The following is a 12472-nucleotide window of genomic DNA, read 5'->3' on the forward strand; positions in this document are numbered from 1 at the left end:
AAGTGTGTCAATCCTGACCAATGTGTTAAAAGTCATGTAGGATCTGATCAATTTGTTTTTCCCTCATTTACCCTCACGGAGAAAACGGCGCACTGGCTCTGGTGGTAATCAAGTTAAATTTTATCTCTTTCCAACAATTTTCACAAGAAAACAAAACAGTCAAAAGCAGGGCTTGTGTTGACCGGATAGTTCCCGTATTTGACCGTTTATTTTGACGGAGAAAGAATAGAAAGAATTACCCCGACGCATGCAGACGAACTGACATTTTATTCTACGCACATCGCAGATGTAGCTAAATCACCCAAGAAAAGATTCCCATCTGAACATCTGAGCTGGACACTGCTCAGCGCAGCTCGCTGTCAGCGTGTATGTGCACAGCGAGTTGAAGTTGTGGAGATTGGCTTGGAGCGCATCGCAGAACCAGAGCGCATGCGGGAAGGTTCCTCCCACTGAAGCGAGTGTTTTATAACCCGGTCTCTCAGAGAGACTTGTCACTTAGAAAATGTTCCCTGATTATGAAACTTTGGCTGAATAGTGCTTGTTCCTGTCTCGAGTGTGGCGACACATCCAGGAGCCTTCTGAGGAGAAGCCCAGAATCTCACATCCTCTTCAGCTCAGAAAGCGCCTATGATTACGCACAAGCGTGACCCGTCAACCCGGTCTCACAGTGTCCCGTGTCCGAGGTAATTACACAGTCCTTGGCCCGAAGCCCGGCCCGACGGCCCTCGGGCCGGTCCGACCTGAGGGCCAAGGGCTTCAGTGCAGGGCTCTACCCGCTCTCCCCTCTCCGACGATGCAGTCCCATGCGCGATCCAACGAGTAAACTCCATCGTCTCTGTTCATGGTCCCACATCCACGTCTCCTTATCTCGATAGCTTCTGTTATCCATCTTTTGTATTTCTGTTGTTCGATGTTTATGATCCTTGTGTTGTCCCAGTCCATTATATAGTTTTCTCTTGTGCAGTGATCTGTTACGGCTGATTTCTTTATTGTACTTTCTGCTTCTTGTTTTGCTGCTCTTGTGTGTTTTCGACTTGCCTCTTTCTCGCACTCCTTTCTATGTTCTATTGTTCGTGTGTTGAATTGGCATCCGGTTTCTCCTATGTATGTTTTATTGCAGAGTTTGCATGGGATTTCGTAAATAACTCCACATTTAAGTCCAGCTGGTATCTTGTCTTTTGGGTGTACTAGTCTGTTTCTAACTGTTGTGTATGGTTTTGTTGGTGTGTTTGTGTTGTATTTTTTATTGTTGCTCTTATTTTTTCTGTTATGCCTCTGATGTATGGTAGGGTTATCACTGGTTTTTGTTCTTGTCTTTTGAGGACGAAGTTTGCAGCCGCAAATGAAACGTTGCAGGTAAATAAAGTCTTTCTGTGTTTTAAAAAGAACTAAAAGATGGAATTAGAGTTTCAACACAGCAGGAACACACCAAAGATGTTTAAAGAAAAATACGGACAACAAGGGACAAAGGACTTCCGCTGTTTGGAACGATTACATCAAAACGCGCAGGTCTTAGGAACCACCTTCGCTTCAAATTAAGATGCCGGGACGAAAACATCACGCCAACAAGCCTACAGCTAAAAACACCGATCCGGACCAAGACAGCACAAAACATAATGGAAAGAGCACAGGGAGCCCTGCTCAAGGAAAGGATAAGAAACGTCATAACCAAACAGAAGCAAGTAGAAGACGAACTGGAAAGAAGACACCTGGACTTAAAAAGGAATTACAAACTTGATAAACAAACGGAGGAACTAATTAAAGGACACATGATGGAAAAACAGGAAAAAGAGTTCATAAAAGTAAAAGAAAGACACATAAAGAAGTTAAACAAACTCATCAACAAGAAAAAGAGGGAGGAAATACAAGATAACTCCACGCCAAACTCATGGGTATGTAACATTTCACAATACGAACTAACAGAAGCAGAAGAAAGCATATTGAAAAAAGGTTTAAACTTTGCAGTAACACCAAAGAAATACCATATGATGAATTTATTGTAGCAACAGAATTAGCATGTCAACAGATCACAGATGAGGGAAAGAAAGCAGAACTCAGAAATAACGTAGTTGGGATATTAAAAAACAGCCAAATTCAACACAGCAATATTACAAAAGAAGAACAATCAGCCATGACAGCTTTATCCAAAAATGAACAGATAATTATTCTACCGGCAGACAAAGGAAGAACCACAGTGGTTATGGACAAAGAAAAATATAAACAACAGATGAAACAGATGTTAGAGGACAAAAATACATACAAAATGCTTAAAAAAAGACCTACCAGAATGCATTAAGAAAAAAAATACTGACGCCACTACAAGAAAATGGCAAAATAACAGAAAAAATGTACAAACACTGGATTCCTACAGCAAACATAACACCAAGAAGCTATGGAATGCCAACAATACACAAACAAAACACCCCACTTAGACCAATAGTAGTTTAGTTTATTTCAAACAAAGAAAACATACATTTTTTTTTAAATACCACAAGCAGAAAAAATACATATCATCATCCCTTTTTTTCTTCTTCTCTGTCTGAAAAGGAGTAGGCTGAAGTGGAAACTTATATGTCCCTACCCCTTTATACAAGTAATTTTTACTTGTTTACTAAATCTAACACAAAACCTACATTAAAACAAACAAAATGGTACAAGTCACCAAAAACCACCAAACCACATGGAAAAAAACAAAAAAAGGAAAAAAAACATCTTTTTACAATTTATACAATTTGCTTTTCCTTAGATAAAGGACACCCACATAAATCATCTATTTTCCACTATGTTCAGAATGTTTTTATAATTAATTTTAAACACATTTATATTTGTACTTACTTTGATTTCTTCTTCTAAATTGTTCCATAATTTAACCCCTATTATTGTGATACACATCTGTTTTAATGTTGTTCTAAACTTATGTATCTTTAAGTTTAGTGTCCCTCTCAGGTTATATCCTCCTTCTCTCTCTGTGAACCGTTTCTGTATTTTATCAGGCATTAATTTATTTCTTACTTTATACATTATTTGTGCTGTTTTGTATTTAACCAAGTCCTGGAACTTCATTGTCTGCGTTTTAATAAAAAGTTCATTTGTGTAATCCAAATATCCTGCATTTGTTATTAATGTGATAGCCCTTTTCTGCATTGTCGTTATTGTTTGTAAATGACTTTTGTACGTGTTTCCCCAGACCTCTACACAATAGCTCAAATATGGCAGTAGCATCGTATTGTATAATATATAAAGTGCTTTCTGATTAAAAATATACTTAGTTTTCCCCAACATAGCAATGCCCCGTGCAAGCTTCCCTCTAACATATTTGATGTGTGGCTTCCAACAGATTTTGCTGTCTATGACCACCCCAAGAAATTTTATTTCATATACTCTGTCAATTTTTACATTATTAATTACTATATTTAATTCATTGTATCTGCTTTCATTACCAAACAACATAAATTTTGTTTTCTCTAAATTTAGTGACAGTTTATTTACATCAAACCATTTTTTAATTTATTTATTTCCTGTGTGACCACATCCAGGACCTGTTGCAATTCCACACCCGAGCAAAAAAGATTTGTGTCATCTGCAAACAATACAAACCAATACTTGTGAAACCCTACAAATGTCATTTATGTACATTATGAATAGTTTAGGTCCTAAGACTGATCCTTGAGGTACCCCACATTGTATCTCTCTTAGTCCTGATTTATGTTGATTTATTTGCACATATTGTTGTCTATTTGATAAATAACTTTTTATCCAGTTCAATACTATACCCCTGAAACCATATTTTTCCATTTTTCTCATCAATATGTCATGGTTTACTGTATCAAAAGCTTTCTTCAGATCTAAAAACAACCCTATTGCATGCTTCTTTTTGTCGATGCATTCTGTTATTTCCTCAATAAGATCAATCAGTGCCTGGACTGTTGATCTATTATTCCTGAAGCCATACTGGCATTCCGTCAGCAACTCATATTGATCAACGAAATTCTCAAATCTTTTAACAAAAAGCTTTTCTAATATTTTGGAAAATTGTGATAGTATTGACACAGGTCTATAATTTGTAAATTGATGCTTATCTCCTGTCTGGTAAATAGGAATTACCCTTGCTACTTTCATGTTATTCGGAAAAAAAAACCCTTTTGAAAAGAAAGAATACAAATGTGTGTTAATGGTTTTTACAATGCCCTCAATCACACATTTCAGTGTTTCCATGTCAATATCGTTCCAGTCTGTACTGGTTTTATTCTTCATATTTCTAACTATATCATAAATCTCCTTCTCATCAACTGCTCTTAAAAAAACAGAATTTTTATTTCTTTCTACATACTCTGAGGCATCCGTTTGTATCTCATCAACTATTATTTTTTCCTCCAATTTAGATCCTATGCTTACAAATTATTTGTTGAATTCATCCACTGCTTCATTCATGTTTGTAATATTATTTTTTCTCTCTATAAAATGTTGTGGATAGTTATTATTCCCTGTCTCTTTCCTAATTACACCATTTAATACTTCCCAGATGCCTTTTATGTTGTTTCTATTGTGCTCTAACTTTTTAATAAAATATTCACGTTTACAGCTTCTCACTATATTTATGAGTTTGCTTTTATATCTTTTGTACTTTTGTTCTGCTTCTGTAGTTTTGTTTTTTATAAATTCTCGGTAAAGTGTGTTTTTCTTATTGCATGCATTTTGTAGTCCTTTTGTCATCCACGGTTTTTCATTACACTTATTCCTCTGAATATTTTTGATTACTGGACAGTTTCTGTCAAATTGATTTTTACATATATTTAAAACGGTATCATATGCTTGGTCTACTTCATTTTTTTCATAAACAATATTCCAATCTTGTTCTAATAGATCATTTTTAAGACTATTTAACCTCTGTTCTGTTTTCATTCTTTTATACATATAGTTAGTTTTTTCTGTTTCATTTTATAATGACAGTCATAAGAAGCAAAAACCGGTAGATGGTCACTCATATCGCTTATTAATAACCCACTTTCCACCTTTTCTTCCGTTATATTAGTGAATATATTATCTATTTAAGTAGTGCAGTGTAATGTTATTCTAGTCGGTCTGGTTATCAATGGAAATAAACCTAGACTGTACATTATATCAATAAATTCTTCTGTACTTTTGTTTTTATTTGGATTTAGCAAGTCTATATTGAAATATCCACAAATAAACACTCCCTTCTGGTACAAATTTGTAAACATCTCCTCCATTTTATTGTTAAATGTTTCAATCTTAGAGCCTGGCGTTCTATATATACAGCTTACTAATATGTTCTTCTTTTTTTCCATGCTTATTTCTACAGTTACACATTCCATCACTCCCTCAATAGTAGTCGTCATCATTTCTGCTTTTTTGTAATTAAGATTTTTGTCGATATAAAGTGCCACCCCTCCTCTTTTTTTTTTCTTATTCTGTCTTGGTGGATAAATTCATATCCATACAATTCAAAATGTCCTTCCTTTTTATGTGTTATCCATGTCTCTGATATGGCAATGACAGTAAATGGTTTCTTGAATTGTGCTATATATTCCTTGATGGTGTCAAAATTTGCATATAAGCTTCTGCTATTGAAATGAGCCATTGTCAAACTATTTTCTGACTTCATCTTTATATTGAATTGTTCTTCATTGTAATAATTACATTCATGTATTTCATTATTAAAGAAATTGTAATCAGGATCAATATTGCTGTCAAAATCACAAAACCTATCTTTACAGCCTATATTTGTGTCAATATGTAGTTCATTTGTCATCCTGTTAATTGTAAATTTCTAATCTCCCTCACACTAATCAAGTTTCAAAATCCAAATATCATTGAAAGATCAATTCCTAAATGAAATTTCATTTTCCTCATATTTTAATCTACACATTCCATTCCTCTATCCCATCATCTCCTTTACTGAAATTGATCCAAATCTTCTAAACTTTTAATCAGTATCTTTGCTTCTTCTGGAGTTCCATTCAATTTAACAAAAATTTTACAATTTGCAGTCCAGGTACCCTGGATCTTTTTCTGCTTCCTCAGAAAATGGGCTTTCTTTGCAATTTCTGCATTATACTTTGTCAGATGCTCATTTACATAGACCTCCTTTCAACTTTTTTGCCTGCTTAAGGAGTGAATTTTTCATCTTTCTGCTCACAAATCTCATTAACACAGACAATTTTCCCTTCATATTCCTACTTGATAAAACATGACATGCTTCAATGTTGTTCTCACTGATTTCAATACCCTGTGAGTGAAAGTAGACAGCATAGGTACACCAACATACAACATGGCAAGAGAAATCAGCTAAATCATCAGCCCGTTATTAGGGAACACAGATCAACATTGCAAAAAATGTATAGAACTGGCAAAAGAACTAAAAGACATTACAACAGAAGATAACGACATACTCATCTCACATGACGTCACATCTCTGTTCACAAAAACACCAACCCAAAAAACCATAGACATAGTAGTTAACAGAATCAGACAGGACAAGACTTTACACAAAAGAACAAACCTCACAGCAGACGACATAGCACAACTGATAGGACTGGTAGCTAACTCCACTTACTTCACATACGATGACACAATATAGAAACAACTGGAAGGCTTTGCCATGGGTAACCCGTTATCAGCCACCCTGTGCGACTTTTTCATGGAAGACCTGGAACAAAAAGCCATAGCCACTGCCCCCCCAAACTGCAAAATAAAACTATGGAAATGCTACGTAGACGACATACTGGAAATCATACCAAAAGGACAAACAGAAACACTAACACAACACTTGAATAACATTGATGACACAGGTAACATAAAGTTCACATTTGAGTCAGAAACAGAAGGCAGCATAGTATTTATGGATATGAAAATAACCAGACAGGCTGACGGGACCCTAAACATAAACACATATAGGAAACCAACACACACAGACCAATATCTATTATGGACATCAGAACACCCTACCATACACAAAATGTCAGTAATCAGAACATTATATCACCGAACAAACACAGTAACAGAAGAAAGAGACCGTAAATAAGTGGGATCTGGTCTCATGAGCACCGGAGCATTAGTGAAGCGTTCCTTTAACGTAGCGAAGGCTGCGGCAGCAATGGGTGTCCATACAAAAGGTTTATTTACAGACGTTAAGGCGGTGAGGGATGCAGCTGTTTGACTGTAGTTTTGTATGAAGTGACTAGAGCCCTGCACGGGCCTAAAATCTGAGCCCGTGTCCGGCCCGGCCCGAGGGGGTGGAGCCCCAGCCCGACCCGGTCCGCAAAGGTTTTCAGGATTCTCTGGCCCGACCCGAGCCCGACTTTTTTTAACCAACTAAATGAAAACAAAGTGTGTCAATCCTGACCAATGTGTTAAAAGTCATGTAGGATCTGATCAATTTGTTTTTCCCTCATTTACCCTCACGGAGAAAACGGCGCACTGGCTCTGGTGGTAATCAAGTTAAATTTTATATCTTTCCAACAATTTTCACAAGAAAACAAAACAGTCAAAAGCAGGGCTTGTGTTGACCGGATAGTTCCCGTATTTGACCGTTTATTTTGACGGAGAAAGAATAGAAAGAATTACCCCGACGCATGCAGACGAACTGACATTTTATTCTACGCACATCGCAGATGTAGCTAAATCACCCAAGAAAAGATTCCCATCTGAACATCTGAGCTGGACACTGCTCAGCGCAGCTCGCTGTCAGCGTGTATGTGCACAGCGAGTTGAAGTTGTGGAGATTGGCTTGGAGCGCGTCGCAGAACCAGAGCGCATGCGGGAAGGTTCCTCCCACTGAAGCGAGTGTTTTATAACCCGGTCTCTCAGAGAGACTTGTCACTTAGAAAATGTTCCCTGATTATGAAACTTTGGCTGAATAGTGCTTGTTCCTGTCTCGAGTGTGGCGACACATCCAGGAGCCGTCTGAGGAGAAGCCCAGAATCTCACATCCTCTTCAGCTCAGAAAGCGCCTATGATTACGCACAAGCATGACCCGTCAACCCGGTCTCACAGTGTCCCGTGTCCGAGGTAATTACACAGTCCTTGGCCCGAAGCCCGGCCCGACGGCCCTCGGGCCGGTCCGACCTGAGGGCCAAGGGCTTCAGTGCAGGGCTCTACCCGCTCTCCCCTCTCCGACGATGCAGTCCCATGCGCGATCCAACGAGTAAACTCCATCGTCTCTGTTCATGGTCCCACATCCACGTCTCCTTATCTCGATAGCTTCTGTTATCCATCTTTTGTATTTCTGTTGTTCGATGTTTATGATCCTTGTGTTGTCCCAGTCCATTATATAGTTTTCTCTTGTGCAGTGATCTGTTACGGCTGATTTCTTTATTGTACTTTCTGCTTCTTGTTTTGCTGCTCTTGTGTGTTTTCGACTTGCCTCTTTCTCGCACTCCTTTCTATGTTCTATTGTTTGTGTGTTGAATTGGCATCCGGTTTCTCCTATGTATGTTTTATTGCAGAGTTTGCATGGGATTTCGTAAATAACTCCACATTTAAGTCCAGCTGGTATCTTGTCTTTTGGGTGTACTAGTCTGTTTCTAACTGTTGTGTATGGTTTTGTTGGTGTGTTTGTGTTGTATTTTTTATTGTTGCTCTTATTTTTTCTGTTATGCCTCTGATGTATGGTAGGGTTATCACTGGTTTTTGTTCTTGTCTTTTGAGGACGAAGTTTGCAGCCGCAAATGAAACGTTGCAGGTAAATAAAGTCTTTCTGTGTTTTAAAAAGAACTAAAAGATGGAATTAGAATTTCAACACAGCAGGAACACACCAAAGATGTTTAAAGAAAAATACGGACAACAAGGGACAAAGGACTTCCGCTGTTTGGAACGATTACATCAAAACGCGCAGGTCTTAGGAACCACCTTCGCTTCACATTAAGATGCCGGGACGAAAACATCACGCCAACAAGCCTACAGCTAAAAACACCGATCCGGACCAAGACAGCACAAAACATAATGGAAAGAGCACAGGGAGCCCTGCTCAAGGAAAGGATAAGAAACGCCATAACCAAACAGAAGCAAGTAGAAGACGAACTGGAAAGAAGACACCTGGACTTAAAAAGGAATTACAAACTTGATAAACAAACGGAGGAACTAATTAAAGGACACATGATGGAAAAACAGGAAAAAGAGTTCATAAAAGTAAAAGAAAGACACATAAAGAAGTTAAACAAACTCATCAACAAGAAAAAGAGGGAGGAAATACAAGATAACTCCACGCCAAACTCATGGGTATGTAACATTTCACAATACGAACTAACAGAAGCAGAAGAAAGCATATTGAAAAAAGGTTTAAACTTTGCAGTAACACCAAAGAAATACCATATGATGAATTTATTGTAGCAACAGAATTAGCATGTCAACAGATCACAGATGAGGGAAAGAAAGCAGAACTCAGAAATAACGTAGTTGGGATATTAAAAAACAGCCAAATTCAACACAGCAATATTACAAAAGAAGAACAATCAGCCATGACAGCTTTATCCAAAAATGAACAGATAATTATTCTACCGGCAGACAAAGGAAGAACCACAGTGGTTATGGACAAAGAAAAATATAAACAACAGATGAAACAGATGTTAGAGGACAAAAATACATACAAAATACTTAAAAAAAGACCTACCAGAATGCATTAAGAAAAAAATTACTGACGCCACTACAAGAAAATGGCAAAATAACAGAAAAAATGTACAAACACTGGATTCCTACAGCAAACATAACACCAAGAAGCTATGGAATGCCAACAATACACAAACAAAACACCCCACTTAGACCAATAGTAGTTTAGTTTATTTCAAACAAAGAAAACATACATATTTTTTTTTAAATACCACAAGCAGAAAAAATACATATCATCATCCCTTTTTTTCTTCTTCTCTGTCTGAAAAGGAGTAGGCTGAAGTGGAAACTTATATGTCCCTACCCCTTTATACAAGTAATTTTTACTTGTTTACTAAATCTAACACAAAACCTACATTAAAACAAACAAAATGGTACAAGTTACCAAAAACCACCAAACCATATGGAAAAAAACAAAAAAAGGAAAAAAAACATCTTTTTACAATTTATACAATTTGCTTTTCCTTAGATAAAGGACACCCACATAAATCATCTATTTTCCACTATGTTCAGAATGTTTTTATAATTAATTTTAAACACATTTATATTTGTACTTACTTTGATTTCTTCTTCTAGATTGTTCCATAATTTAACCCCTATTATTGTGATACACATCTGTTTTAATGTTGTTCTAAACTTATGTATCTTTAAGTTTAGTGTCCCTCTCAGGTTATATCCTCCTTCTCTCTCTGTGAACCGTTTCTGTATTTTATCAGGCATTAATTTATTTCTTACTTTATACATTATTTGTGCTGAATTGTATTTAACCAAGTCCTGGAACTTCATTGTCCGCGTTTTAATAAAAAGTTCATTTGTGTGATCCAAATATCCTGCATTTGTTATTAATGTGATAGCCCTTTTCTGCATTGTCGTTATTGTTTGTAAATGACTTTTGTACGTGTTTCCCCAGACCTCTACACAATAGCTCAAATATGGCAGTAGCATCATATTGTATAATATATAAAGTGCTTTCTGATTAAAAATATACTTAGTTTTCCCCAACATAGCAATGCCCCGTGCAAGCTTCCCTCTAACATATTTGATGTGTGGCTTCCAACAGATTTTGCTGTCTATGACCACCCCAAGAAATTTTATTTCATATACTCTGTCAATTTTTACATTATTAATTACTATATCTAATTCATTGTATCTGCTTTCATTACCAAACAACATAAATTTTATTTTCTCTAAATTTAGTGACAGTTTATTTACATCAAACCATTTTTTAATTTATTTATTTCCTGTGTGACCACATCCAGGACCTGTTGCAATTCCACACCCGAGCAAAAAAGATTTGTGTCATCTGCAAACAATACAAACCAATACTTGTGAAACCCTACAAATGTCATTTATGTACATTATGAATAGTTTAGGTCCTAAGACTGATCCTTGAGGTACCCCACATTGTATCTCTCTTAGTCCTGATTTATGTTGATTTATTTGCACATATTGTTGTCTATTTGATAAATAACTTTTTATCCAGTCCAATACTATACCCCTGAAACCATATTTTTCCATTTTTCTCATCAATATGTCATGGTTTACTGTATCAAAAGCTTTCTTCAGATCTAAAAACAACCCTATTGCATGCTTCTTTTTGTCGATGCATTCTGTTATTTCCTCAATAAGATCAATCAGTGCCTGGACTGTTGATCTATTATTCCTGAAGCCATACTGGCATTCCGTCAGCAACTCATATTGATCAACGAAATTCTCAAATCTTTTAACAAAAAGCTTTTCTAATATTTTGGAAAATTGTGATAGTATTGACACAGGTCTATAATTTGTAAATTGATGCTTATCTCCTGTCTGGTAAATAGGAATTACCCTTGCTACTTTCATGTTATTCGGAAAAAAAAACCCTTTTGAAAAGAAAGAATACAAATGTGTGTTAATGGTTTTTACAATGCCCTCAATCACACATTTCAGTGTTTCCATGTCAATATCGTTCCAGTCTGTACTGGTTTTATTCTTCATATTTCTAACTATATCATAAATCTCCTTCTCATCAACTGCTCTTAAAAAAACAGAATTTTTATTTCTTTCTACATACTCTGAGGCATCCGTTTGTATCTCATCAACTATTATTTTTTCCTCCAATTTAGATCCTATGCTTACAAATTATTTGTTGAATTCATCCACTGCTTCATTCATGTTTGTAATATTATTTTTTCTCTCTATAAAATGTTGTGGATAGTTATTATTCCCTGTCTCTTTCCTAATTACACCATTTAATACTTCCCAGATGCCTTTTATGTTGTTTCTATTGTGCTCTAACTTTTTAATAAAATATTCACGTTTACAGCTTCTCACTATATTTATGAGTTTGCTTTTATATCTTTTGTACTTTTGTTCTGCTTCTGTAGTTTTGTTTTTTATAAATTCTCGGTAAAGTGTGTTTTTCTTATTGCATGCATTTTGTAGTCCTTTTGTCATCCACGGTTTTTCATTACACTTATTCCTCTGAATATTTTTGATTACTGGACAGTTTCTGTCAAATTGATTTTTACATATATTTAAAACGGTATCATATGCTTGGTCTACTTCATTTTTTTCATAAACAATATTCCAATCTTGTTCTAATAGATCATTTTTAAGACTATTTAACCTCTGTTCTGTTTTCATTCTTTTATACATATAGTTAGTTTTTTCTGTTTCATTTCATAATGACAGTCATAAGAAGCAAAAACCGGTAGATGGTCACTCATATCGCTTATTAATAACCCACTTTCCACCTTTTCTTCCGTTATATTAGTGAATATATTATCTATTAAAGTAGTGCAGTGTAATGTTATTCTAGTCGGTCTGGTTATCAATGGAAATAAACCTAGACTGGACATTATAT

This window comes from Nothobranchius furzeri, chromosome 9, assembly GCF_043380555.1.
Source record: "Nothobranchius furzeri strain GRZ-AD chromosome 9, NfurGRZ-RIMD1, whole genome shotgun sequence".
Classification (NCBI taxonomy): Eukaryota; Metazoa; Chordata; class Actinopteri; order Cyprinodontiformes; family Nothobranchiidae; genus Nothobranchius; species Nothobranchius furzeri.